General features: G+C 38.3%; 2 long non-coding RNA genes across 5 annotated transcripts in view; one reads left to right on the plus strand and one right to left on the minus strand.

Moving 5' to 3' along the window:
• LOC106147805 overlaps nt 1-14,811 on the plus strand; it is a 23,492-nt gene extending 8,681 nt beyond the window's left edge. The window contains exon 3 of the long non-coding RNA XR_001232780.1: nt 14,616-14,811. This is a non-coding gene — a long non-coding RNA (uncharacterized LOC106147805). The remainder of the gene's footprint in view (nt 1-14,615) is intronic.
• Nucleotides 1-26,861, minus strand: part of LOC106147804 — a 98,497-nt gene extending 71,636 nt beyond the window's left edge. Inside the window, exons 1-2 of one of the 4 annotated variants that reach the window (XR_001232778.1) lie at nt 26,560-26,861; nt 18,184-18,292 (exon numbers count right to left, since the gene is read on the minus strand). This is a non-coding gene — a long non-coding RNA (uncharacterized LOC106147804). The remainder of the gene's footprint in view (nt 1-18,183; nt 18,293-26,559) is intronic. The other 3 variants (XR_001232777.1, XR_001232779.1, XR_001232776.1) reach the window with 3 other exon arrangements.
• Between the last annotated feature and the right edge of the window lie 201 nt (nt 26,862-27,062).

Below are 27,062 nucleotides of genomic sequence, written 5' to 3' on the forward strand. Positions count from 1 at the left end.
TCCCTAACTCATTTCTGGAGGCAAGTATTATACTGATACCAAAACCAGAGAAAGACCCAAGCAAGAAAGAAAACTACAGACCAATCTCCCTAATGAATATAGATGCAAAGATACTCAATAAAATACTAGCAAATAGAATGCAGCAAAATATCAAGAAAATCATACACTATGACCAAATCAGATTCATTCCAGGAATGCAAGAATGGTTCAATATTCACAAATCAATTAATGTTATACACCACATCAATAAAGCCAAAGACAAAAACCACATGGTCTTCTCAATAGATGTAGAAAAAGCTTTTGACAAAGTCCAACATGCATTCATGATAAAAACTCTACAGAAAAAAGGAATAGATGGTCTTTATCTCAATCTGATCAAAACCATCTATGACAAACCAATAGCCAACATCATACTAAATGGACAAAAACTAAAAACTTTTACTTTAAAATCAGGAACAAGACAAGGATGTCCACTGTCACCACTCCTATTCAACAAAGTGCTGGAAGCATTAGCTACAACAATTAGACAAGAGATATAAATAAAAGGAATAAGGACAGGAAAGGAAGAAATAAAATTATCACTATTTGCAGATGACATGAATATTTTTCCATTTACTGACATGATACTTTACATGGAAGATGACATGATACTTTACATGGAAGATGACATGATACTTTACATGGAATGTAAAGTATTTACATGGAAAAAGGACTTTACATGGAAGATGACCTGATACTTTACGTGGAAGACCACAAAAACTCCACAGGAAGACTCCTTCAATTAATCAATAAATTCAGCAGTGTAGCTGGATACAAAGTCAACACCCAAAAATCCATACCATTCCTATATGCAAACAACACACAGACTGCGAGGCAATTTAAAGAAACCATACCTTTCAAAATAGCATCCAAGAAATTGAAATATTTAGAACTCAATCTAACAAAAGAAGTAAAAGATTTATTCAATGAAAACTACAGTACTCTGAAAAAAAGATCAAAGAGGATGTCAGTAAATGGAAAAATATTCCTTGCTCATGGATGGGAAGAAACAACATTGTGAAAATGACCATACTACCAAAATTGTTGTACAGATTCAATGCAATTCCCATTAAACTGCCATTAGCATACCTCACAGATCTAGAGAAAACATTCCTTAAATTCATCTGGAACCAGAAGAGACCCAGAATAGCAAAAGCAATCCTGGGCAACAAGGGCAAGTCAGGTGGAATCACAATCCCTGACCTGAAATTATACTACAAAGCTACTGTCATAAAATCAACCTGGTTCCAGCTAAAAAACAGACTTGAGGAGCAATGGAACAGACTGGAAGAAACAGACACAACCAAAAACACACTCAGCCACCTAATCTTTGATAAAGGGGCCAAACAAACTCACTGGAAGAATGATAGCCTCTTTAATAAATGGTGCTGGAAAAATTGGCTTGCCACCTGCCAAAGACTGAAAATAAACCCAAGTCTATCACCATGCACCAAACTCAAGTCAAAATGGATCACAGATCTCAACATTAAAACAGAAACACTAAATCTATTGGAAGATAAATTAGGTAAAAATCTTGAAGACATAGGCATAGACAGAGAGCTCATGAACAAAAACGAAACTGCATGTGAAATACTTTAAAGAATCAACAACTGGGATCACATCCTAATGAAAAGTTTCTGCTCATCTAAAGAAATCACCTTCCCAGTACCAGAGAAAAACCAAAAAAAAAAAAAAAGAAATCACCAGCAGAGTAAAAAGAAAACCCACAAACTGGGAAAAATTTTAGCTGACTGTCCCTCAGACGAAGGTCTTCTAACTAGAATATACAAAGAATTAAAAAGCATCAACCCCCCAAATTCAAAGACCCAATCCAAAAATGGGCAGCTGAGATAAATTTTCTTAGATAAAAAAATACAAATGGTAAATAAATACATGAGAAAATGTTCAGCATCATTAATCATTTGAGAAATGAAAATTAAAACAATATTGAGATTTCATCTCACCCCACAAAGAATGGCTAGCATTAAGAAATCAGCTTTGTGCTTCTGTTTGCTGGACACTGTGCAAGAGCTTTAAATGATGTCCCACTCAATCATTCACAACGGGGATGTAGTAGATACTGCTGCTATGTGCCTTGCCTGAGCCCATATGTTGGGAAAAGCTTCAAACCTAAGTCTGTCAAAACTCGGAATTAGGGTGTTTTCTTGAGTCCAAAATGCTCGAGGAGTCAAGAAACAGGAAGAATTTAATGGGGTAGGAAGAAGTGTTCTCTTCTTACTCCCAAGCTAACCTTAGATTCACAGAGGAAAAGGAAGCTGAGTCCCTACTTTTTATCTGTGAGATAAAAAAGAAGGAAGGAGCAGGGTTCTGTCAAAGTCAGAGCTATATTACAGACAGCTATTTTATCAGCGGGCCTGAGCAACTCCACCCTGTGTGTGGCGTACACGAGGGCTCCGCATGCCACACTTCCTGACTCTCAAACAGGCTCACGGATGGCTAGGACTCTGCTGATCTGGACTGTCATTCTCATGGGTCGCTGCAGCATGCATCACCGTGTACTCCTCTTCTCCTTTTAAGAGTCAACAAGGGTGACCCACATTAATTTTACACTGGTCAACAGCACTGGAATTGAGGAACAACGAAGGACTATTACAAAACAAAAATCTTCAGTTTGATGTAAAACTTCTCTTACATATAAAAAATAGTTTTCAGATGTTCTGAGGTGCTTAAAAATGGCATGATGGATACCTAGTAAAATATCTGTGCTTTTCATAAACACTTCTTGCTCCTAATGACTTCTTATTGGAGGTGTTTGATGTTCTTCATCCATTTATTCCTTCAAAAAGTATTATTGAGGCCCTACTGTGTGCCTAACATTGTTCTAGGCACTGAAGACATGTATAAACATGAAAGATAAAATAGTTGCTTTTAGAAAGCTTATGTACTTTTAAATATAACTGAATAAAAGTATAAAGTTTAGAATCCCTGGCAAAAAATTACATGCAGTGTTAAAGAGAAAAAAGATGCCACTTCATTTATAAATGGATATTCAAAATAAATTGGTGAATGCATGAGATTATTTTTAAATTATCACTTTTTAATTTTAAACTAGCTCAAGTACTATAGAAAATAACACATCAAGTGATAAATCATCATATTTTTCTCTTTGAAAAATAGCTCATTTCTCTTTGATGAACTCAATTCCTTTGGGATAACTGTAGAAATAAGTAGTTGGAGCATGTTATATGATAGGATCATAGCATATCTTAATGTATGTGACTTTCATAAAAATGTTAAATAAAATATACTTGACTTAAATAGAAATTGCAATAAAAATAAATGAGCTTATTAAATGTCAAACAAGTACTCTCAACAGTCAGTATCACTAAAAGGCTCATGAAAAGGTGACTGGAAAACTCATATACAGAAGAATGAAATTGAACCCTTGTATGACATGCAAGAATCCACTTAAAATTGATTAAATATTTAAACTTAAACGTGAAACTATAAATTTACAAGAAGAAAACATAGAGGGAAAGCTTCTTGACATTGGTCTGGTCATTTTATTAGAATCTGACTTGAAATCACAAGCAACAAAAGCAAAAATAGACAAATCAGATTGCATCAAACTAAAAAGCCTTTGCAAGGCAAAGGAAACAACTTCTTTGTGGAGAGGATGCTACCTTCATCTTTCTGTCTACCCACATTCTCCTAGATGAGGATATACAATTGGTCCTCGCCAGATGCTGATAATTTGATCTTGGATTCCCCAGCCTCCAGAACTGTAAAAAATAAATTTCCCTTCTTTGTAAACTACCTCGTCTCAGGTATTTTGTTGTAGAAGGACAAAGAAAGATAGTGGCTAACATGGAAAATATATGATCTTATGATTTAACACAAAAAATAACCTGATTAAAGAATGGGCAAAGGACTTAAATACATGTTTTGGAGAAGAACACAGAGAAATGGCCAAGAAGCACATGAGAAAGTGGTTATAATCATTAATCATTGGGGAAATGCAAAATAAAGCCATAAAGAGATGTCACCTCACACTTGCTATAATGCTATTATAAAAAATTCAGAAGTACGGTGAATGAATGCAGAAAGGAACTCCTGTGTGCTGCTGGTGGAAATGTAAATGTTACAGTCATTATGGAAAACAGTACATAGATTGCTAGAAACATTAAAAACTGAACTAACTTATGATTCAGCAATTCCATCTCTTTGTATCTCAAAAAGTTATATGCACGCCCATGTTCTTTATAGCATTATTCACAATTGTCCAGACAGGGAAACAACCTAAATCAACTATTAGTGTATGCATGGGTAAAGAAAATGTGATGTACACAATCACACACACACACACACACACACACACACACACACACACACACACATCCACACAGTGGATATTATGCAACCTTAAAGAAGGAACTCCTGCCCTTTGCAACAACATTACATGAACCTGAAGAACAGTAAGTGAAATGAGCCTGACCCTCAAAGACAATGCATGATCTCACTTTATTGTTGGAATCTGAAATAGTCAAACTTATGGAAACAAAGGGAAGGGGAAATTGGGGGATGTTGGTCAAAGGGCTCAAAGGTTCAGTTATACAAGATGAATAAATTCTGGCGACCAAATGTATGACAATGCAACCTTACTTAACAATTCTGAATAATATACTTAAATTTGCTAAGAAAGTTGATCTCAAGTGTTCTCAGCACAACAAAGCACACCCTACTGGGGCTGGCTGAGAAAGAGAAATGGGAACACCCTCCCTTCCTAAGGTGGCAGCCAGTTCTCAGGTCCAGAGAGGCTTAACTTTTGAGGAATTGGAGCCCAATATTTTGAGATGTTATAATAACACAAGAGAACTCAAATATATGGCTTTTATGGAAAACTTGATTTAAAAAAAAAAGATCTGGGAATTTTGTTTTGTTTTGTTTTGTTATTCTTTTCCTCCCAGTACTGGGAATTGAACCTGGATCCTTTCATTAAGCTACATACCAAGATCTTCTTTATTTATTGACTTATTTTTGGATAGAGTCTTGCTAAGTGGCCCAGGCTAGGCTTGTACTTGTGATATTCCTGCCTCAGCTACACCGAGTGCTAGGATTACAAGCATGTACCACTGCAAACCTGTTACATATGTACTTCTTAAAGAGTCATGTATAAAAAAAAAAAGTTTGTCCCAGCCTAACATTTCTTGCTCTCTAATTTCAAGCCCCAAATGAATACTATAAATTTTTCCAAATATTTATTTCCATATTTCTAAAAATTGTGCTTATGCTGGTATTTCTTTACTGATCAATTTTAATTTATAATTTATCATCTATTAATTTTAATTATAATCTATTGAACACTCATAATGAAATCTGACAGTTTTCTTACCCATCCCCTTCCCATTATTTTATTTAAACTTCCAAGACTATATCAACTTCTCACTGCTAAGCAAGTTGTAACCTATGACTATTTCCTGTATGTAAAATTTTTATGTTCTTAGAAAGTAATATTTTCTTCAATCTCTTTTTCACAGTCTTCCATGTAACTCTAGCTAGCTCTTCCCTTATCTCAGACAGCCTCTTACACTGTCCTCCCCAGGATCAGTGCATCAGGCCACCTACAGACTCCGTTTTCCCACCAAAGATGTCCCTCCTGATGCATTCTGTCTTTTTTCTACAATGTAAGACTGCATGCTGCCCTTTCTAAACATCATTTTGAAGCATCTGTACTATTTTTGTGATGTAAGAAATACAAAGAGATTTATACTCTTTTAAGGAAAATTATTTCAATAAATATTTAAATAGTAGCTACCTTTGGGGCTGGGGATTTAGCTCAGCGGCAAAGCGCCTGCCTGGCAAGCGCAAGGTCGTGAGTTCGGTTCCTGGTACCAGAGAAAAACCAAAAAAAAAAAAAAAAAAATAGTAGCTACCTTTGTTTCACAGAATTAGAGGTTGTTTGCTGAGATAGTTCTTATGGCCCCTCTTGGTCATAGTATCTAAGAGCGGCCTTGAATTCCTCCTGTGCAAGTGCAATAAGAAACAGCCCCTTAAAATTAACATTTTTCATGAAAGTAACCCATTTTGGTGGTTTTCATTTCCTCAACAAGTGTTTAGTATTTCACTTTATTTTCTTTTCAATATTAGCTTTGGTACTTTTGTGTGCATTTGAAAGTTTTTGGTTTTATTTTTAATTGATAAGTAATATTTTTATATGTCTATGGAGTACAATGCGATGTCTCAACACCTGTATGCATTGTGAAATGATCAAATCAGTATAATAAGCATAACTAAACACTTCAAATATTCAACATTTCTTTGCAGTCAAAACATTTACAGTGCCTTCTTTTTGTTACTGATGTCAAAGATCTTTCCCCAGCTGCAGGCATTCCGTGAATGCAGCTCCTATGTGTGTGTATGTTTTCTAAGGAGCAGGCCTACGGTTTCCATCAGTTTCCCAGAGCAGCTCTTGAGGCCAAGAGGATAAAACTCTCCACCACATAAAGTGGATGTGCTTGCAATTTGGAGAATCAAAACAATAAAGTCAGAAGGAACCAGAAAAAGCCATTTTGCAATTAAATAATTTTGCACCATTCTGGAGATGAGTGAGTTATCCTTTGCTGGAAGTGGCTCATCCATGACTAAAGTACACAGCTTTTCGCCTGTCAAAGCCAGTAGTCTTCAAGCCTCACCGCGTTGCAGAGCACAGCTGGGCTCTGACAAACCACAGCCCCACTGCTCCTTCGTACACTTCTTAGAGAGCCCCTGAGCAGCTTTAGGCCCTGGGGAAAGGTGTGGTGAAGTTGAATAGAGCCTTAAAAATGTGTCTGCTATAGTTTGCCAGGGATGATCTTCACAAGTAAAATCTGCCCAGAAGGTTTTGTCAAATGACTTGGTGAGTAACCCCCATGAAGTGGATCCAAAGAGCTACAAGCTGCACAGCCAAGCATTTCACTGTGTGAAGTGTGAGGCTCTGGGAAGTGAGCAGGATTATGGAAAATTCGCCAGACAAGGATGAAGCACCCTTGTGCTCAGCCCTATTCTGCTCTAAACCTGCAGGGTCCCTCAAGTGTGGCATAAGGGAATTTTATAAAGAAAGGAACCATCATTTTTGTGAATATGCATAATGGACCAAGAGGACAGACTGACAGGTCAATGATCCACTATTATCTTCACTTTAAGAATAAAAAACTAAGATTCAAGGACATAAATAACTATAGATCACATAAGAAGTGAGTTACACAGCTGAAATTCTAAATCCTTTTTTTAAAAAAATAAACTTTTTTAGAGCCATTTTAGAGTCATAGCAAAATCAAGTCAAAAGCATAGAGTTCTCATATATCCCCAGGCAGACAGACTACCTTACTCTCAACAAAAACATGCATTTTCTATTTCCCCCCAAATCCTGAGATCAAATCCATTTACCTAACAGCAAATGAGGGAGAAGAAAACATTTAAAAGGTCCCTGTAGTTAATCCTTTGTAGACAAAGTATATATCTGCAAAATGAATAATTAATAACTACCATTTACTTTTTGTACATAAACGTGATGTTTCCCACACAGGATTTTCTTCCAGGAGGATGACCCACCAAAATCTAATTGATATGATAAAATGACTTACTTAAATTCATGTACTGGGTCATATTAAATTGTGTACTTTGAAGAACTGATTATGATATTCTATATTCTGTTCTATTTTCATAAATAAATTCCATGAAGTCAGAAAAACAGAGTACCTGATTTCCCTTCACAGCTAGATGTTCAAAAGAAAACAGAGAGAAAGAGGCAGACAGACAGACAGACAGACAGAGAAAACAAAATCTATAGGCAAAAGAAATTTAAGAGTATTTGGTACAGTGTAGATCAAAGAGATGAAAAGATTGGTGGTTCTGGAAAATTTACTTTTTAAGTTTATTATTTATCTTATATTTTATTTTAAAGAGAAAAGAACAAAGACAAAGTAACAGAAACAAAAGACAAAAACAAAACGATAAAAACGATACAAAAATGGAAATCAACAATGCTTGTTGTATGGTTATCTTCAAAGTAGTGGCCCAGATTACCAGACACAGGCATGCAAGATTGATCAAACAAATAAACATTATCTGCTCCTTTCAATAAGCCAATAGGAATTAGTAGTACAATTATCTTAGTTATCTTGTGTGTGTATATATATATTTTTTCCCTTCCTTCTTTCTTTCTTTTCTCCTTTTCCGCATCCCAGTTGTTCTTTCCTTTTTGAGCAGTTTCTTCAAAACTGGTTAGTAGCAGAGTTACAATAATTAATACGTTATGTATTGTTGTCTTCATAGTAGTTATTGAAAGTACAAGGTATAGACACAATATCTTGGGTAGTGGATTGATAACTGGTGGTCAACTTATAACCCCCAGCTGAACTGAGTAAGCGTGGTGCTGGGTGCTGGAGGCCCCCCTGGGGATTGTTGCCAGCAGCATAAGAGGCAGAACTGGAGAAAAAGAGGAAAAGGCTGTTGGGAGCAGAGAAAGGCTGTTGGGAGCTGGTGGAAGCTGTAAGGAGCTGTTGGATCTGTTGGAGGAGCTTGTCATGCTGGCTTTCCTGATGAACTCGGCTGTTTTCATCCTCTGAGGAGCTCGGGACCTTGTGGGCACTGAGAATGACTTGGGTTCACTTTGGGGCAGCTCTGGCCCTCACTTTGAGCATTGTTTCCGCCTCCAAAGGGGAAGAAGGTGCACAGCTCAGTTTCTTAGAGAAGCTTGCTGCATTGGCTTTCCTGATGGGAACTCAGCTGTCCTGATCTTCAGAGGAGCTCGGAACCTCACTGTTGCTGAGCATGGCTGTGGTACTTTTTGGGGAGAGTTCTGGTTCTTGTTTTGAGTGTCGCTTCCTGGCTTTAGAGTGGATCCCTCAGCCTGCTAGCACAGACCCTTCATCCCACTGGCACAGACTTCCTGGATTCCACCACTGACCTTTGGGCCTTCCCAGTGCAGATCCATGAAACAGGCCTGCATGAGACATTGTCATAGGCTCTGGGCCTCCAGTTAGATTCGTGGGAGGCATTGTTATGAGTTCCAGGTCTTCAGCTGAACTCACGCAGGAAAATTCTGTGGGATCCAAGCCCTTAGCTGGATTCCTTGGTCTTACTATGTGGACAGATTTCCTGCACTTTTTTGCATATTGTCCTTTGGGTGACCATTATAAATAATCTTATAAAATATGTGTCCTGTATTATATTGTTCCCCCATGCAAAAATAAGCCCCAAACCATAACATCTTGTCCAAACAATATTGGCACAAACTTTGCTTCTCAGTAAACTAAGCTGTATAACTATCTGAACTATCTTGTGTATAAATATATCTTTTTCTTTTTCCCTTTCTTCCTTTCCTCTTTCCCCTATCACAGTTTGTCTTCTCTTTTGGACAGTTTCTTCCCAATTTATAATATCTGTTATACATTTTGGATCTTATTTGTTTGTTCAGTTTTTCAGACTGAGATAATATGATGTTTACACACATGTGTCTGATTTATTTCACTTGTGAGTATGTTCTCTAGTTGCATTTACCTATAAAATAATCTAGTCCATTTACCTATAAAAGTCTCCAGTTTATCCTTCTTTATGGCTGGGTAGTACTCTACTGTAATAAAAAACTACATCTTTTTAATCTATTCCTTGGGTGATGGGCATTTGGTTGTTTCCAAGATTTAGCTATTACAAATTGTGCTGCTATAAATATGGGTGCACATATATCACTGTGCTATGATGGTTTTAATTCTTATGGGAAGATATTCAGAAGGGGGATAGCTGGGCAGAATGGGATCTCTAATCCTACTTTCATAAGGAATCTCTACACTGATTTTGACAGTAGCTGCACCAGTCTACACTCCCACCAACAGTGGAGAACAGTTCCTTTTTCCCCACAGCCCCTCCAGCATTTGTTATCAGTTGACCTTGTAATGATAGCCATTCTTAGGGAATGGGGTGAGACTGAATCTCAGTGTTTTAATTGGCACTTTTCAAAGGACCAATGATGTTGAACATTTTTTCATGCATTTATTTGCCATTTTTATGTCTTCATCTGCAAAGAATGTATTTATCTCAGATGCCCATATTTGTATTGGGTCTTTGAATTTGAGGAGTCTGATTTTTTTTTCAGTTCTTTATATGTTCTAGATATAAGTCCTTTGTCTGAGGAAAAGCTGGCTATAATTTTTCCCACTGTATAGGTTGTCTTTTCAGTCTTTTCATGATTTCCTTTATTGTGCTAAAACTTTTTAATAAGGTGAGATCCCATTTGTTGAGTCTTTATAATATTTCCCTTGCAATCAGGGTCTTGTTCATGAAGTCTCTGCCTACACCTATGCCTTCCAGATTTCTACTTACTTTCTCATCCAATAAATTTAGTGTTTCTAAATTAATATTTAGATCTGTGATCCATTTTGACTTTAGTTTAGTGCATGGTGATAGACATGGGTTTAGTTTTAGTTTTTGGCATGTGGAGAGCCAGTTTTTCCAGCACTATTTATTAAAGAGACTTTCTTCCAGTGACAATGTTTGACCCCTTTGTCAAAGATAAGGTGGTTGAGTGGGTCTGTAGTTGTGTCTGCATCTTCTGTTCTACTCCACTGATCCTCAAGCTCATTTGGGGTTTTTTTTTGCCAATACCATGCTGATTTTATCACAGTAGCTTTGTAGTATAATTTCAGGTCTGGGATTATGATGCCCCCTGACATGTGTTTGTTGCCCAGAATTGCTTTTCCTAGTCTAGGTCTCTTCTGGTTCCAAATGAATTTTAGGAATGTTTTCTCTAGATTTGTGAGGTATGCTGATGTTATAAGAATTACATTAAATCTGTATAGTAGTTTGGGGAGCATGGCCATTTTCACTGTTCGTTCTTCCTATCCAAGAGCAAGGGATATATTTCCATTTTCTGATATCCTCTTCAATCTCCTTTTCTCTTTTGTTCTTTTTCTTTTTTTTTTCTTTTTGGTACCAGGAATCAAACTCAGGACCTTGCACTTGTCAGGCAGGCGCTGTGCTGCTAAGCTATATCCCTGGCCCTTGAACTTTTCTTTCTTAGGCTACTGTAATTTGCACTGTACACATCTTTTACATCCTTTGCTGAATTGATGCCTAAGTATTTCATTTTTTTAGATGCTATTGTGAAGGGTGTGCTTTCCCTAATTTCTCTCTCTATGAGTTTGTTGCTTGTGTACAAAAATGCCATTGATTTTTGAGCATTGACTTTGTATCCTGCTACACTACTGAACAAAGTCCAACACACATTAATGATAAAAACCCTACAGAAAATTGGAATCAATAATCTTTACCTCAAGCTTATAAAAGCCATCTATTACAAACCAACAGCTAACATCATATTAAATGGTCAAAAACGGAAAGCTTTCACTCTAAAATCAGGAACAAGAAAATGATATTCATTATAACACTCCTGTTCAATATAGTTCTAGAAACATTAGCCAAAGCAATTAAACAAAGGAAAAAATATAGTTGAATATCATTATTCACAGATGACATGGTATTCTACATAGAAGACCCCAAAAACTCCACCAAAAACTGGAAAATTAGATAATCTCTTGAAACATCTGTTTCTTCATTTGTAGGATGGAGATTATAATCAGATCTGCCTCATGAGGACCTCGTGAGAATTAGACTGACGCTGTGGGGAGGGGGGTTCTGAGCTCAGAGCACCAGGCAGGGACAAGCGTCTAGGTGAGTCCGTGCTCACTGTGGCCTTGGCTGTGCCTCATGTTGCTGCCACTGCTGCTGAGGTCAGACTTTTTCCTTCTTTAGCTGAATGAAGCAAGATGTGTATTCGTGGAAGGTGGTACCAAAATGTCTACCATCTAAAGGTTAAAAGAAAAGGGTAGGTGGTTCATCACAACCTTCATTCTGTTTTGCCCTGAGAGTCCACTGCTTATTCCTTCCTTGAAACAATAGCATTTTCACTCCAACAGTGAAAAGCTATGTCAGGTTTAGTGGGAAGTACAGCAATCAGGCAAGCCACAGCCTCGTGTGTGGGGCCTGTGCTATCTGTCCAGCCACAATACAATCACATGGCAAAAGCTCCAGCTATCTAAATAGGGCATCTTTCAGAAAGAGATTAAGAAGTAACAGAACCAAATATTAGAACATTTGGGCCTCTCTTACCACTTTAAATTAGGACTGTAGCCTTGAAATTTAGCTTCATCGAAGAAGTACAATTAGAGTTAGAGCATCTAAAGTGTAAGGTAGAAACCGGATTTTAGATTTCATTCCATTTCAATGTTTTTCCCAAAAAACAAGCTTCAAAAATCCCCACAGAGGCCAGGTATGGTGGCGCACACCTGTAATCCCAGCACTCGGGAGGCTGAGGCAGGAGGATCACTGCAAGTTTGAGGAAAGCCTGGACTACAAAGCTAGTTGAAGGCCAGCCTGAACTGTATAGTGAAACCTTGTCTCAAAAAAAAACAACAAAACCACCACAAAGAATTCTTGAAAAAGCAATGCAACTAAGGCTTAATTTTTCTCCAAACTTTTAAACGTTTCTTCTTCAAGAAAGATTATTCAGATTTAGCACCCTCTTTAGTACCTCAAGCTGCCTGACAATCAAAATTCTTCTTAATAGTTTTTTGGAAACAATATTGTTGAAAGCCAGCACTTTTTTCTCCCACCCCACACTGTCTAAAGTCATTATGTTTTAAGGTTGGAACAAAATCCAGGAGAACCGACATGTCAGTTCCAGCCACTCACCCAGCAGCAGCAATCAAGAGGTTCTCTGCCAAAACTATGTAAGATCTTACCCCAAAACAATATCCGACTGACAGACAGGGAATAGAATTTGGCATGTGCCTGCAAAACTAAGAGACCAATCCCGTTTTCAGATGTGCCTAGAGTTGCATAGAGAATTCTCCCCACATGCTTAACCCCAGCAATGGAAACCTCTTCAGGTTACACGGGAGTCATTATTCTTATCCTTTTAGAACATGTTGCTTTCTCTGAAATATGAATTGCATAAACCTACCATAATGAAATTTCCCTGGTAGAAAATGAATGACAATTTGAATCTCGTTTCCTTCTTGTTCTATTTACTGCAGGATATGTTTACCCAGATAAATATTTCTCCCAAACTATTATTCTCAAACTGATCATGCCATTTTCCATTATAAAACCAAATGCTTGAGGAAAATAGCTTTCATTTAAACTTCCTGGGAGAGGTCTGTACAGATCTAGATTTAAAATGACTGGTGCTAGTTATCCTATTCAACTAGTATTACAAATAAACAAATATTTTCCTTCCTACCCACCATCTTTGAAGTTCCTTTGGCCTGTCTGAATTTTTTATAGAATAGTTCATTTCTAGATATATTGTATTCAAAAGTTCCAGGCAATTAGTCTTTTCATTAACCCTCTTCCCTACAAAGTATAGTTCTGGCTTGTTAAAAGAGGCTTTCTCAATGGATTGTTGTTTAAAACACCCAATCAAGTAAGGGAAAATGATAGGTAACTAAGGAGCTCTTACAGTATCAAAAAGTAACAGAATGAGATCTTTACCAGAAGCAAAAATGTCTCATCATATGTCTTCATAAAAACTAATGAGAATTTGCATTGACTTTTATTTACATTTATAGCAAACGAGCCACTTGTCCTGGCCTTGCCTGGAACAAACTGAATTTGATATCCATGAAATAAGTTAGGAAGTTCCTCTTCTCTTCAGATAAAGACTGGCTATGTGCCGTCAGGCCTGGAAAGGACACGTGCATATAGGCCCTTTTGTATTTTCCCGTCAGTACAAAGGGCAAGGGGTCTAGAATCAATGAGGCTGCCTCCTTTGAAATCCCAACTCCCTCACCTAGAGTGTGTCTGTGCCTCTGTCTCCTCCCTGCTGCGTTTCTGTGCCTTGCAGAGACTGTCCCATGCCTGGTGAGGAGGTGGGACCCCTGGGGATATCCCATAAAATGCTTAAGGGCAAGGCTGCAAGTCTTTGTTCTGCAATTTATTTTGAGGGGAAGCAATTCTCCCACCGAATGCAATGGCAGACAGAAATCCCAGAAGTCTCACATCTTTATAATAATCTTCACTCTGGTGGGGAATGAATTAAATCTAGTACCCAATACCCACATATGACAATGCTATGTGCTATTCTAGAAAAAAAAACTTCTGCCTTACAATGACATCTGCTGGGAGTTCCTAGCACTGGAAGAAAAACAAAAAGGCCAAAATATCTGATGCTAAACGAATTACCCAGGAAGCAGAGAACTTGGTATAAGAATCAATCTCTCAAACGATTTTTCAAACTAGGAGCTATATTGTTAAAGACATAAACTAACCCTGAAGTGAACCACTAACAAATACCAGATGCTGCGCTGTAATACCAAATCTAAAACATGAATTAACAGTCTAATCCATTGTTACCCAGCTTTTAAGCATTCCATCTAAAAGGGTGAAATATATGACATTCTTCTGGAATACACTTCTACTTCAGAGAGTTTCTCCGTGCTGAAAAGTTGTCATTTCCTTTCAGAAATAGTATTTATTAAGCTTGACTGGATTGTCCTCCGTATGTCAAGGAATATTGCTGTAAGTTCTGTCAGACATCTTTGAGGACTCGTTGGTAAACAGCATTTTCCTTCCAACCCCAGGGTTAGATTCCAGTTGACTGTGACCGAGGCCTGGAGTAGAAAGACCACCTGGGATGGATCTTCCTGCAAGCCACCGACACTGCCAGTGTTTGCAGCTTTAAGAAGAGACAATGAAACTTAAATCAAGAGGAGTATGCTTGTTTCCCTGTCAAAGTAACATAATCTACAAAAAAAATTCTGGCTCCCCCATGGAGAAGCAGACACCTGAAGAAAGAAGGAATCGTAGGAGTTCACAGCAGAATTAGAAACACAGAAGGTAGTATAACATGAAAAAGTCATGATTTTTCTTAATTGCCCCCATAAGCATGTGTTAGTAGGAGACATAATTAACCTAAGAATTAGCACAAAGTTGGATTTCCAGCTGTCACTCAGTCAAAAGATTTTGGTAATGAAATAGAGGCTTTCACAGGTCATTACAGAAAAGTCATGTTGCCATTATTTTATTTCAAAGCCTGACAGACAAATGATCTTTCTCTTATTATTGTTCATAAAGATAAGGGAAATGAGTCTTTAACACGTGATGGGAGAGAGAGATTTAAACTAAGAAACTCATGAGCTTAATAATAATCTCTAGGAATTTCCAAAAAGAATAATAGAAAGCTATAGGGAAGATTCGACAGGCCTTCTAAGAAAAAGCCTCCAATCTATAAAACACAAAACAAAGAACAAATTTCCATATTCCTTCAGCCCAAAGAGCTAACCAAGCACTGCCCAGTTGCTCAAAGCTGCCCACCTTCAGTTTCAGTTTTGTATTTAGGGGCTGAATATAGAATATAATGAAGTCTAAAGCCTTTCCTTCCGGTAGGGCTCAGGCTAGTTCTAAACAGAGGCTTGGTCAACAGAAAGGATCGGTAAGTAGTCGATATCCCTTTCTTACTTTCATAAATTGAGCTCATTTTGAGGCAAACCCCCACCAAAGTAAAGTCTGTGTCCAGCTTCATTCCTGGTGCCTACTCATGAACAGAAAATGTCTGAATAATCTGCAGAGGAAAGAGATTTAATTTAGGCTGTGCCACAGGTAAGCTTAATTGTCAGCTTGGTTGGCTTGGGTACTGCCTAGTGGATTAATGAGGCACACTTCTGGTTGTATCTGGGTGGGTCATGGAGGCGTGAAGTTGAGTACTCCTAGGTGCAATGAACCCTGCTCTCCCACACCTTTCCACCAAGTTCCTGCCTTGGAGCCAACCAACTATGGAGCTGAATTAAACCTTTCCTCCTATAAATTGTGGGTGTCAGGTGTTTTGTCCAGCAATGGAAAAGCTGACTAGCACAGGCTACTTCTATTGGCATCTGCCAAATCTGTCCCAACCATGCTTCAAGATCAGCTTCCATCTCTTCACTCTGCTTGTTGTCACAGCCTCACCTCCCAATCTTCTGCATATCCTCCCAAAATAAGTAATCACTTTACTCATGTGCACACACAAAACCATTGCAGTGGTTCGTGATTGCTTGCAACTTCAAGCCATGCCCTAGACCCCCAGTCTACCCTGTGCAATTTTATCCTCTATTATTTTCCTCTCCATACACTTTGCTTTGTTAACACACCGTCCTACTACCATGACATTCTAGATCCCATCTTACTCACTCCACTCATATTGTCCTCTTCACCTGGAATGCTCTGGGTCCTACCCCACTACCCATTTAGATCCTGCCCGTACTGCATGATCTGCGTTAAACAGTATCTGAAAGCTTCTATCTTCTCCAAGTGTTAAATTTCTCTTCCACCCCTTTCAAAGGATTTATGAACATTACTAAATATCTATTGATCAAATACAAAACATACTCATAACATAGTGAAGTGAATAGCTATAGTCATTGTAATTAAACCACACAGTTTTTGTATAGGCACTCTCACTTCAGTTACTATCCTGTATAACTCAATCAGTAGCTTTCTCTGTTAGAGTAGCTCCGTAACTCTCACAATCAGGTGCATGTCAAAAATCAGATTAAGGAGGTCTGTATCCTCCCTAAGATTCAGTAAGATTAGAGAAAATGTATTTTTCAGTAGTTTGACCTGTGTTTCTGATATTCACGCAAGTCTGGGACTTTGGTTTTCTAAGGAAGATTCCAGTTTACTGCTTGTCAATTGTCCCAGGAGGGTTTGAGCATGAGTAGTCACAGAAACCATACAAAGAGCAAGAGATTTAGGCATGATCTATAGATTTGACAAATAGCAAAATGTTTTGCCTTTAATGCCAAATTCAACAGACCCTACATATTCGATCAAATATTTCAGAATGATTTCTTTGTTGCCACATCACAAACCAACAGTTGAGGCCAGAAGTTTCTAGTCATGCTGCTCCCAGAATGATTTGGAAAAAGAGCAAATACATTAACCTACCGATCCACAGACTCTTGCAGGGGTAACTAGGTATGTTTTATAGTTCTCCAGGTGAGTGTTCTGAGAAGGAGAGTTTGGAAATCTCTTTAAGACTTCAAAAGTGGTCTTTGTATTCCCCCTTTAGCTCATCAGACGTTGCCTCAAAAGCACTATGTGGTTAGTCTCAACACAATTCCACTAGCACCTCCTCATCAGAGGTCTTCCCAACAGCATTCCAGAAATCCCTACTTGGAGCTCTAAGGACATAAGGAAGTAATAAAGGACCTCTGTGGATGAAGACAGAAACTTGGTTCTAGTTAGCTGATACTCTTTCATCTTTTCAATGGTCATCACAATGATTGCTTAACCAAGTCATTATTGTGACATGAGTATTTGTATGTTGTTCTGAAATCTTTCCACAGACTGTGACTCCACTGTATATACCATTGGTCTTGCCAAAAGATAACCTAATATCCTTTCTGTACAGAAGATGAAAAGCAACTGAAAGGTTAACTTTAATTACTCCACTGAGTAAATATCTTAGCTGGACACTCATATTATGAGCCATCCGCTCTTTAAATATCCTTGGAGACAGTTTTCTTTCAATTGAAAAAAGTCACCATTATGAAACTTCCCTTTTTATCATAACACAGTAGATATTTTGATGTACATCAACCAAAAAGAAAAAGAATATGTTTGCCAGTTGGGATTCTGCCCTTATTATATAAAATTGGAAGTGGAAACTGTGGCCTTGGTGAAAACACTGAAATTCCAGTAAGTGGGATTAGTCATACTTTTGTGATCCAGGGTTAGATTTCAAACAGCAAGTAAAAGTTCCCTGAGCTACCAGTGGAAGCAAACATTCTCAAATTAAAATAAGAAAGAAGGACTATACACACTTACCAGAGCCAAACAGAGCCAAACAGGGAATGAGTAACATTTGACATTTGAAAGGCTGGAACCTCAACTAACAGCTCTCTCCCAGAGGAGAAACTTCTCACCAAATAGTTGGCTCATTGTGGTATTTAGCTTTCTTTGAAACAGCAAGCCTACAGTCTCTAGGGAGAAGGAAAATGAATGTAAACCTCTCTGGCTTAACTCCTCACAGCCTGGGAACTGTTGTAATCAAGGCAAGAAGCACTGACTGCGTGTGTTTTAAGTTATCCAATGGTCAGAGAACTGGGACTGACATCAATGAGAACAGCTCGCTGACAGGCCTGGGCCCCCCTAACAGTCCCACGCACTCACCCAGTAAGTGTCTTGAGGCTTTTTGCTTCCACCATTAATAAAGGCTCACTGTTTGGGAGGTAACATCTGGACACCTTTCGTTGTTTAGTACATCTGGGCAGTTGCCATTCTAAAGGCAATAAAATCTTTCATTAAGTCAAAAAATACATAGGTAAAAAGATGAGTCAGGGATGAAAAAAACCTGCACTGTCACCCCCCTAATTCATGCAGAGATAGACAAAGAGGCAGAGAGGCAGAGAGAGAAATAGGGCAGGCCGTTAGAAGTCCTCAACACTTAAGTAAAATAATAAGATTTATTCATGTCTCATACACCTCCTAATATTTCAAAACCCAGAGTATAAAATAACTCTTGCAGTATGTTTCCTAGGTACCAGTGGCAAAACGGAGTGTTTATGTGCTTTTTTTCTAAACTACTTATGAACCCTAAATAATCTTTCGAAGTCAGAGAAGTCTCACAATTCACACCGGAAATTCAAGCTTCAATCTGCTTCTCCTAAATTCCTCCCCACAGGATGAGCAGTAACTAATACTTTCTTTAATAAATCTCTGGCCAGCTCTGCTGCTTGGCCCTGTTCTGCTCAGTCTGGTTGGCACTGTAAATAAGAAGTTAAAATGGATCTTTAAAAATTAGAGTTTAAAGATAGACTAGTTCTCCAAACTTCTTCGTGCTGCGTGTATGAATTGCCATCTTCCAGGCCTGTCACCAAGAAGATTCAGTACTTGGTCAAAGCTTAACTAAATATGCATATGGATATCCCCTGGTTTCTGCTTTGCCCTGTGTATAAATCAGAGCAGTATTGTGCACTCCAGAGGGGACAGACTCTGCCCTCCCAATTAGATCAAATTGTAAATAAAGTCATTTTCCATCTTCATGGGCTTTACTCTTAATTGTATGCAGTGAATGAACCCAGAAACCCACAGGGGGCAAGGCCCTGAGTCAGGCCCAACCAAGCCCTGGCCCATAAGAGCTCTTGTATCCATCCACAAAATAGACAGAAGGAAGTGAATTACCCACCCTATAAAACATTCTATCAGTTTCAAGGGACATAGGGGGGCCCCCGGCTTCTCCTATGCTTCTTCCTCCTCCCAACTGTCAGTCTGTAGCACTTAGTCCTCAAAGACCCTCTTGTGATTTTGCCAGGGCTGCTACAAGGAAGCACCACACAGTGGGTGACTAAAGCAACAAAAATCCATTGTCTGACAGTTCGGGAAGCTACAAGTCTGAGATCAGGTGTTTGACTGGGATGGTTCCACCTAAAGGGTCTCAGGGAAGATTGTGTTGCTAGTCTTTCTCTTATGCTTGAAGACGGCTCTCTTCTCCCTATCTCTCTTCACAATGTCCTCTGTGCACATCTCTTTGCTCAGATTTCCCCTTATTAACAGGGCACCAATCATCATAGATTAAGGCCCACCTTAATGGCCTCACATCAATTAGGCTACTTCTAAAAAATATCATCTCTCTAAATAAGGTCATATTCTAAGGTATTAGAGGATAGGGCTTTGTTGCATAAATCTGAGGGGAACAAAATTCAATCTATAACCATCTTGTATCTAGCCCTATATGGTGAATGTTACTGCCAACAAGGATGATTTGCACTCTGAAAAGCAAGGATGTCAAAGCCAGCAGACTGTGGATCATCTCATTGATACCTCTTGCAGAAGCTGACAGAATCATTCTCATAAGCATGTATTCTGTGATGTTAAAGGAAATTCATTGCAATCTAGTTGCCTATAAAACACTTTTTTAAAGTGTTTGTGGTGCATTCTCTATTGTATAATGCTATGAAATAATGCAACTAAAATCACACAGGGTAACTATCTGCAAATACAATAACTTTTTCTTCATCATCCTTTGCTGTGGTTTCACAAAGCTTAAGTCTCCAATTGTGCATTAAACACTGAGACAATAATGCAGTTTTGTAACCTTCCATCATAGGTCACAAAATCCTCTATCTTTCCTGGTTTTTACAACCATGAACTCAAAACCAGTACCATCCATATACATCCAGTCTTGCAATCTTATGGAGGGGTGTATAATGAAAGATAAAAGACAATAGACAAAGTAATATGTTCAGGGATCCAGCAAGGTCAGAACTCTTGTGGCTAAAATGAAAACTTCTCTGGATTACCTACTATTTATTTGGATACATAACATGGAGGGGGGGATAGAGAAAAGTGCAGGGAACAGCTGAGGCAAAGGATGTGAAAGTAAGGACTTGTGAAGATGAAACTAAGACATTCCAAGCAGTAAATCTTTGTTTAACGTGAGAGCTGTTTGATCTGTAAGGTTGGCAGTATTGCCCCTGAAATTTTGAGGGGGAGTCAGCACCCCAGCTGCAGTATTATCTTGCCGTCAGAGATGTCACAGTATCACAGGCCACTATAAGCCTCTACCATGACCATTGACATGGAGAGTTCTTTTTCCTCGTGCCAGCCACTGGCTCTTCAGGTAAGTCATTTAGGTCTGGGACAGATGCCTAAATTAATATAGGAAGCCAACTGATTAATTGTAAAGCCTGCTCAGCAGTGCCTCAGTGTGGTCTCCAACACCTATAAGATTGTTTTCCTAACAAAGAGCTCAATCACAACCCCGATCTGGGTCCTGGAGCCTAGCTCACTATACTTGACAATCTGATGAGGAAGGTTGAAGTTTTCTTTCATAAACCTCTTTTCTTGGGACACAACTCCATTTGATTCAGAGTAACAGGATCCACTGCCATACTTGAATAAACTGTCACCCCAACCAAAGACAGTGGCTTCCTCTCCAAAGAAAACTAGTTCAATGTAAAAGCCCAAAGCCACAGATATGGGCTCTGTTTGAAAAATGAAGAGAGCAGAAGTGCCCTAATATTTCCAGATTCACTGTACTGGAGATCATCTAGTACATAAAGCACCCAACTTTGGCTGAGCTCTTACACTACTTCTTTTAGAGTCTGCCTCCCCTGTCTAAGCCAAATCAGAAATGTAGAAAGAGATCATTCAATCAATATAAATCATACAGGATAAAAATCCTCAAATTTGTCAATTTTATATGGCTCAACCTAATTCCAGGTTTCCTTCATTGATTCAACTCTTTTGAAAATCCTGCATGAAGTGCCATTTATTACCAGGTCTCTGTCCCAAAGGTGTGTAAAGTCTATGGTAAGAGAGTTTTCAATACAATCAGGGAAAAAATACTCCCATTAATGAGAAGTGAGTTCTGGAATTATCCTTCCTCTGTAAACAGTTAAGAAGAAATAATTATTGTCAAACATTAGATATCAGGCAACAGAGAACTGTAATTCTAGAAAGAAATGAAAGGATCCTATGATAGCCCCAGATTTTGCCTGAAGGCAATTTCTGACCTGCTGAGCAAGAAGGGGAAATTCATACTGTAATCTCACTGAGTAGAGGAGACAGAGAAAAGGCTCAAGAAGCCAAGATGGCTGTCATTTGCATGACAGAATATTGAGAAAATGGAGGAATGACATTTTTAGCCTAGGAAAATTCTAGAGGGCTGGGGATTTAGCTCAGCGGCACAGTGTCTGCCTGGCAAGCTCAAGGTCATGAGTTCAATTCTTAGTACTGGGAAAAAAAAAAAAGAAAGAAAGAAAATTCTAGAATCTGTGACTAAATACAAATATTCACTTGTAGAGTATGGGACACCATGACACACATGAGTTTTAGAGAACAGAAAATAAATGTACTGAGGGTTACAAGCAGACAATTCTAGACCACACACAGATGGGGCCAGGAATACTTTTAAGTTCCCACCAGTGAGAACACATTGATGCCACAGAATACATGCGGCAGTCAGTAAAGACCACAGAAGGACCAATGTAAGAAGTGAGTTTAAAATTAGCCATTGGATAAAGACCACTTTGCATTTGCCCTTAAAAACTTTCTTGAAAGATTCAAATAAATAACTCTGGTCTATAATCTGACTAGACAAATGAGAAAAAGCAGGTGAAAAAATATGTGCTATACTCAAGAAAATATTGGTCAATAGAATTTGACATTAAAAATATTATATCTAAAATTAGAATATCACTAGAGAGAATTCATAGCAGATTAGAAACTATAGGAGAAAAGATCAGTGCTTTTGAAGACAGCCGTAGAGATGATCCAAAATAAAATGTAGAGAAAAACTACTGAAGAATAAAGTAGCAGAACCTTGGTGATCTGTAGCATAAGATTCAGAACTCTAACACAAGGACAATTGAAGGTCCAAAAGAAAGAAAAAAGAGGTAGAAAAAATATTTGAATAAATAATGGTTGAATATTCCAGTGTTGGTGAAAACCCTAACCCACAAATTTAAGAGGTCTAGAAAGCCACAACCAGGAAAAGCACAAAGAAAACCATCACACTGAAGACGGTTTGGTTAATGGCTGGCATAGCAAAGTTGGTTGAAGCCAATAATGAGGAGAAAAACCTTGGAGCTAGGGATATAGCTCAGTGGCACAGTGCCTGCCTAGCAAGCACAAGGTCCTGAGTTCAATTCCCACTACCAAAAAAAAAAAAATCTTAAAAAATAATACCAGCCTGAGGGAAAAGTCACATTAAATCCAGAAAACAAGGATAAGAATATCACAGGCTTCTATTCAGAAACTATATAAGCAGAAGACCAGCATCTTAAAGTGCTGAATGGAAAAACAAAGGATCACAGGAAATAAAAGCAAAAGTAGTCAAATGGGGCTGCACCAATCTTAAAAACTTCTGGTCACCAAAGGATACAATGAACAGATTAAAAGTAATACACAGAATGGGAAAGGGTATTTACAAATCACGTGTTTGATAAGGGGTTTACACCTAGAACTCTTATAGCTCAGCACAAGCCGAACAATTCTAGGTTTAACTTTAAAAATGTCAGCCATGCATGGTGGCATAAACCTGTAATCCCAGCACTCAGGAAGCTGAGGCAAGAGGACTGCTGTGAGTTCAAGACCAGCCTGGCCTACAAGGTGAGTTCAAGGCCAGCCTGAACTGTAGAGTGAGATCCTATCTCAAAAAGACAAAAAAAAATGTGCAAAGGACTTGAACAGCTATTTCTCCAAAGATGACATATACTTGACCAGCAAGCACATGAAAAGATATTCCTCATCACTGATCATCAGAACAATGCACATGAAAACCATAGTAAGGTATCATCTCAAACTCATTGGAACAGCTACTATGAAAACAAAAAGAAAATCTCACATATGTTGGCAAGGAGATGGAGAAGTTGGAATCCTTGTGAACCATTCGTGGTGTTGTAAACGACATGAATGCTAAGGAACAGTATGGCAGTTCCTCAGAACATAACAGAGCTAACACATGATCGAGCAATCCTGCTTCTAAGTATACATACAAGAGAATTCAAAGTGGAGTCTCAAAAAGATATTTGCATACCCAAGTTCATAGCAACACTAATCATAATAAGTAGGACGTAGAAGCAAGCCAAATGTCCCCTATTGAATGAGTGAATGAAGTGTAGTATAAACATGCCATAATATTAGGCAGCCTTAATAATGAGAGAAATCTTTTCACATCCTCTAACATGGATGACCCTGAAGGACATTGTGCTAAGTAAAAGAAGTCCAGCACAAAAAGACAAATACTCCATGACAACACTTACATGAGGTACACAAAGAATTCAAATTCATAAAAACAGAAATAGAATGGTGGTTACCAGGGACTGAAGGGAGGGTATGGAGGGGAATTGTTTACCAGGCATAGAGTTTCAGTTCTTCAAGGTGAAAACACTGTGGAGATCTGTTTCACAACAAGGTAAATATGTAATACCACTGAACTGGATACTAAAAATGAACTATGCACTTAAAAATAGTCAAGATGGTAAATCTTATAAATGTTGTTATAATAAAAAAAGAAGAAATAAATGTCAATTTAGAATTCTATGCTTGGTGAAAATATTTCTTTAATGAAGGCCAAATAAAGGGTTTTTGACATGAAACCTAAGAAAATTCTATCAACTAATCTGCACTATAAGAAACATTAAAGGATGATTGTTACACAGGAGAATCATACCATATGGAAATCTGAGTCCACACAAAGTAGTGAAATGTGATATAAACAGTAAATATATGGATAAATAAGAAAACTCTTGCTTATACTATTTCATTCATTTAAAGATAATTTATTTAAACATAAACAATAACAGCATCTTTAACATATGTAGAGATAGAAGTTATGACTACAATAGCATCAAGGATGGAAAGAGGAAGCAACAGTTTACTGTTGACAGATTCATACATTATATGTGAAGTTACATAATACTGTATTATTTTGGAGTCAACTGTGATGAGCTAAGAATGTATATTTTTAATCCCAGAGTAATTTTTCAAATGTAAAACAAAGAGGTACAGCTAGTAAGGCAATAGTGGAGAGGAAATTAAATGCTGAAAATGCTCAGTTAATCCAGAGGGAGCAAAATAAGGAAATGCATAACTGGTATACCTAAAAGCAATAACAAAATGTAATATTTTATACCAATCCTAATACCAATCAAATTAAATATAAATGACCTACACACTCCAGTTAAAAGACAGAGATTGTTAGACTAGATAGAAAAGCAAAGTTCAACTACATTGTACTAAGAAACCTCTCTATAATAATATAGATAGTATAAAATAAAAGTAGGGGAAGAGAGCTACCATAAACAAAGTGCTCGTGAGGAAGCTAGAATGTCTACATTAGTATTAGAAGGGCTGTACTGTCTCCGTGTATAACCAAGTCTTCCATCTTACTCTGTTCTATTATTATGGTTTTGCAAACTCACCTCCTTCTAGCCACACTGCTGCTTATAAGCTTTACTCGAAACTCCTTACTCTTTGGTGGATTTCACTTAGATCCAGATTTCATTCTGCTGCAGAGTCCTGGAAGGCACTTTGCTTCCAACACAGCCACATGCCTTCTTTGTTAAAAACAGACCCAGACCCAGATAAGTCAAACTCTCCATCTGTTCTTAAACTATCTTTTCTTCTCCAGACCCACTTATTAAACTCTAGGTCAAAATCCATGTGGTTTTATTTCAAAGAGCATCTAAGTGCTGCCATACCTCATAGAAGCAGAGGACTGCAAGAATTAGTTCCTGATTCCACCCCTGTGGAAACACATTGAAAGACAGAAGGCTCTGTCTTGTTCCCTGCACTGCTCCACACAGGCAAAATATGAGCAACATGTTTGGAATGAATATTCTTTCAAACTGAGTTATTTATATGCTTGTGTGCACATTGGTGAAACTGAGTTAGGTACAATCTTCTGTGCACATTGGTAATCATGCTATCCTTGTATTTGGGTGGCACTTTTTTAAAAAATGGCATTGGCCACTTTATCCTCTGATGTCCTCTGAAGCTTAAGGGCAATGGGTGATGGAGTCAGACTGCCAGAGTTCAGATGTTTATTCCCCTATCCACATCACACACTAGCTAAGCAAACCTTGGATAGTCACATAAGCTATTTAAGTTTTAACTTCATGTAAATTATCAGGAAAGTGTAACCACCCTGTGTAATTAAAGATGGCAAAATGAAACCCACAGGCATTAGAAGAAGTGCCTCAAAACACCTACAGAGTAAAAGATCAAGAGTTACAATTCCAATATCCGTTATGTGCTTTGCCATAGATAACAGAAGCACTTACATTACTGAGATGAGTACAGATTAGGCTTAAGCTTCTAAACAAGTCTGACCAAGTTACCGTTAAATTCAAAGCCATACAAGAGCTCCCTCTTCCTTCAAGATAAAAGTCAAAATTCTTAAAGGACCTAAAAGAGCCTACACCTTCCCTTTGGTGTGCCCTTGAATCCCACTACTCACACACAACCATAGGCTTCTTCACTGTCGTCCCACATGCCGGGCATGCTCATGCACAGGACTTTTCTATCTCTGCCGTCCCGGAAATGCTTTTCCCAAGTCCCACACACCTGCTCCCTGCTTCCTCCCAATGTTGAGCAAACATCCTCTTTTCCATGAGGCCTGATCTGACCATCAAAATGTAAACAATTGTGAGGCTTCTCTTTCCCCACTCAACTTTTCTTTATCCATAACTCACATCACCTATCACTTCTTGCATATTTTACTTACTTATTGCATCTATTGTTAATGGTCTTCTTTCCCTAAAAATGTAGATTTTAAGAAAGAAGGAATGTTTGTCCTTCTTTTGCAGTTTATTAACTAGTAGCTAAATGCACTAGTCCGGTCTGAAAACCTAAAAAGACCTTATGCCTGCTCAAAGATTAAACATGCTTGCCTTAGCCACCTTTTCAAGGAACCCGAACTATCAAGGCCCTAGAACTTGAAAATTAAAAACAGCAAGAAAGGTCAGAAAGCAAAAGCCCTGGTGAAATAAAAAGCGTGAAGGACATTTCCTTCTTTCAGGCGTTTAAAGTTCACACACTCACCTATAAGAATATGTGGTCAGCAATAAGGACATTTTCCTGCCAAAGAGGTTTCATACATTACTACCTCCCCGTTGTGTGAAAGCATCAAATAGTCCCCAGGCATCCTTTCTATTTATCAGAACTCCATTGTGAAGCAGCGCTTCTCTTCCTTTGTTCAGTTTTATGGGTTTAGGTCATACTCTGATTCTAAAACCAACTCCTTAGTAAGAGAAACAGGATTTAGCTTGTCAGGTGCCCACAAATGAAGGCCTCTTTTCTTCTGCTTATTTCCTTCTTAGTTGAAAGGCCTTCCCTCATCTGTGGTTAGCAGCCTCCTTGCCAAGGCAGCCTTTGTGTGGGAGTTGGGTAGTGCAGTTACTGCCAAGCTCGCCAAGAGCAGCTGTCACCCGCTGCGTGTTAAGGGCCTGTGAAGCTCAGCAGTCCCAACTGGAGAGACACCTTTGCACCTCTGTGTTTTGCTGCTTGTAACCTGGCCTTGCAGCCATACCTCCACCTACTACGAG

Source organism: Chinchilla lanigera, unplaced genomic scaffold (genome assembly GCF_000276665.1).
Source record: "Chinchilla lanigera isolate Chin_1 unplaced genomic scaffold, ChiLan1.0 scaffold00009, whole genome shotgun sequence".
NCBI lineage: Eukaryota > Metazoa > Chordata > Mammalia > Rodentia > Chinchillidae > Chinchilla > Chinchilla lanigera.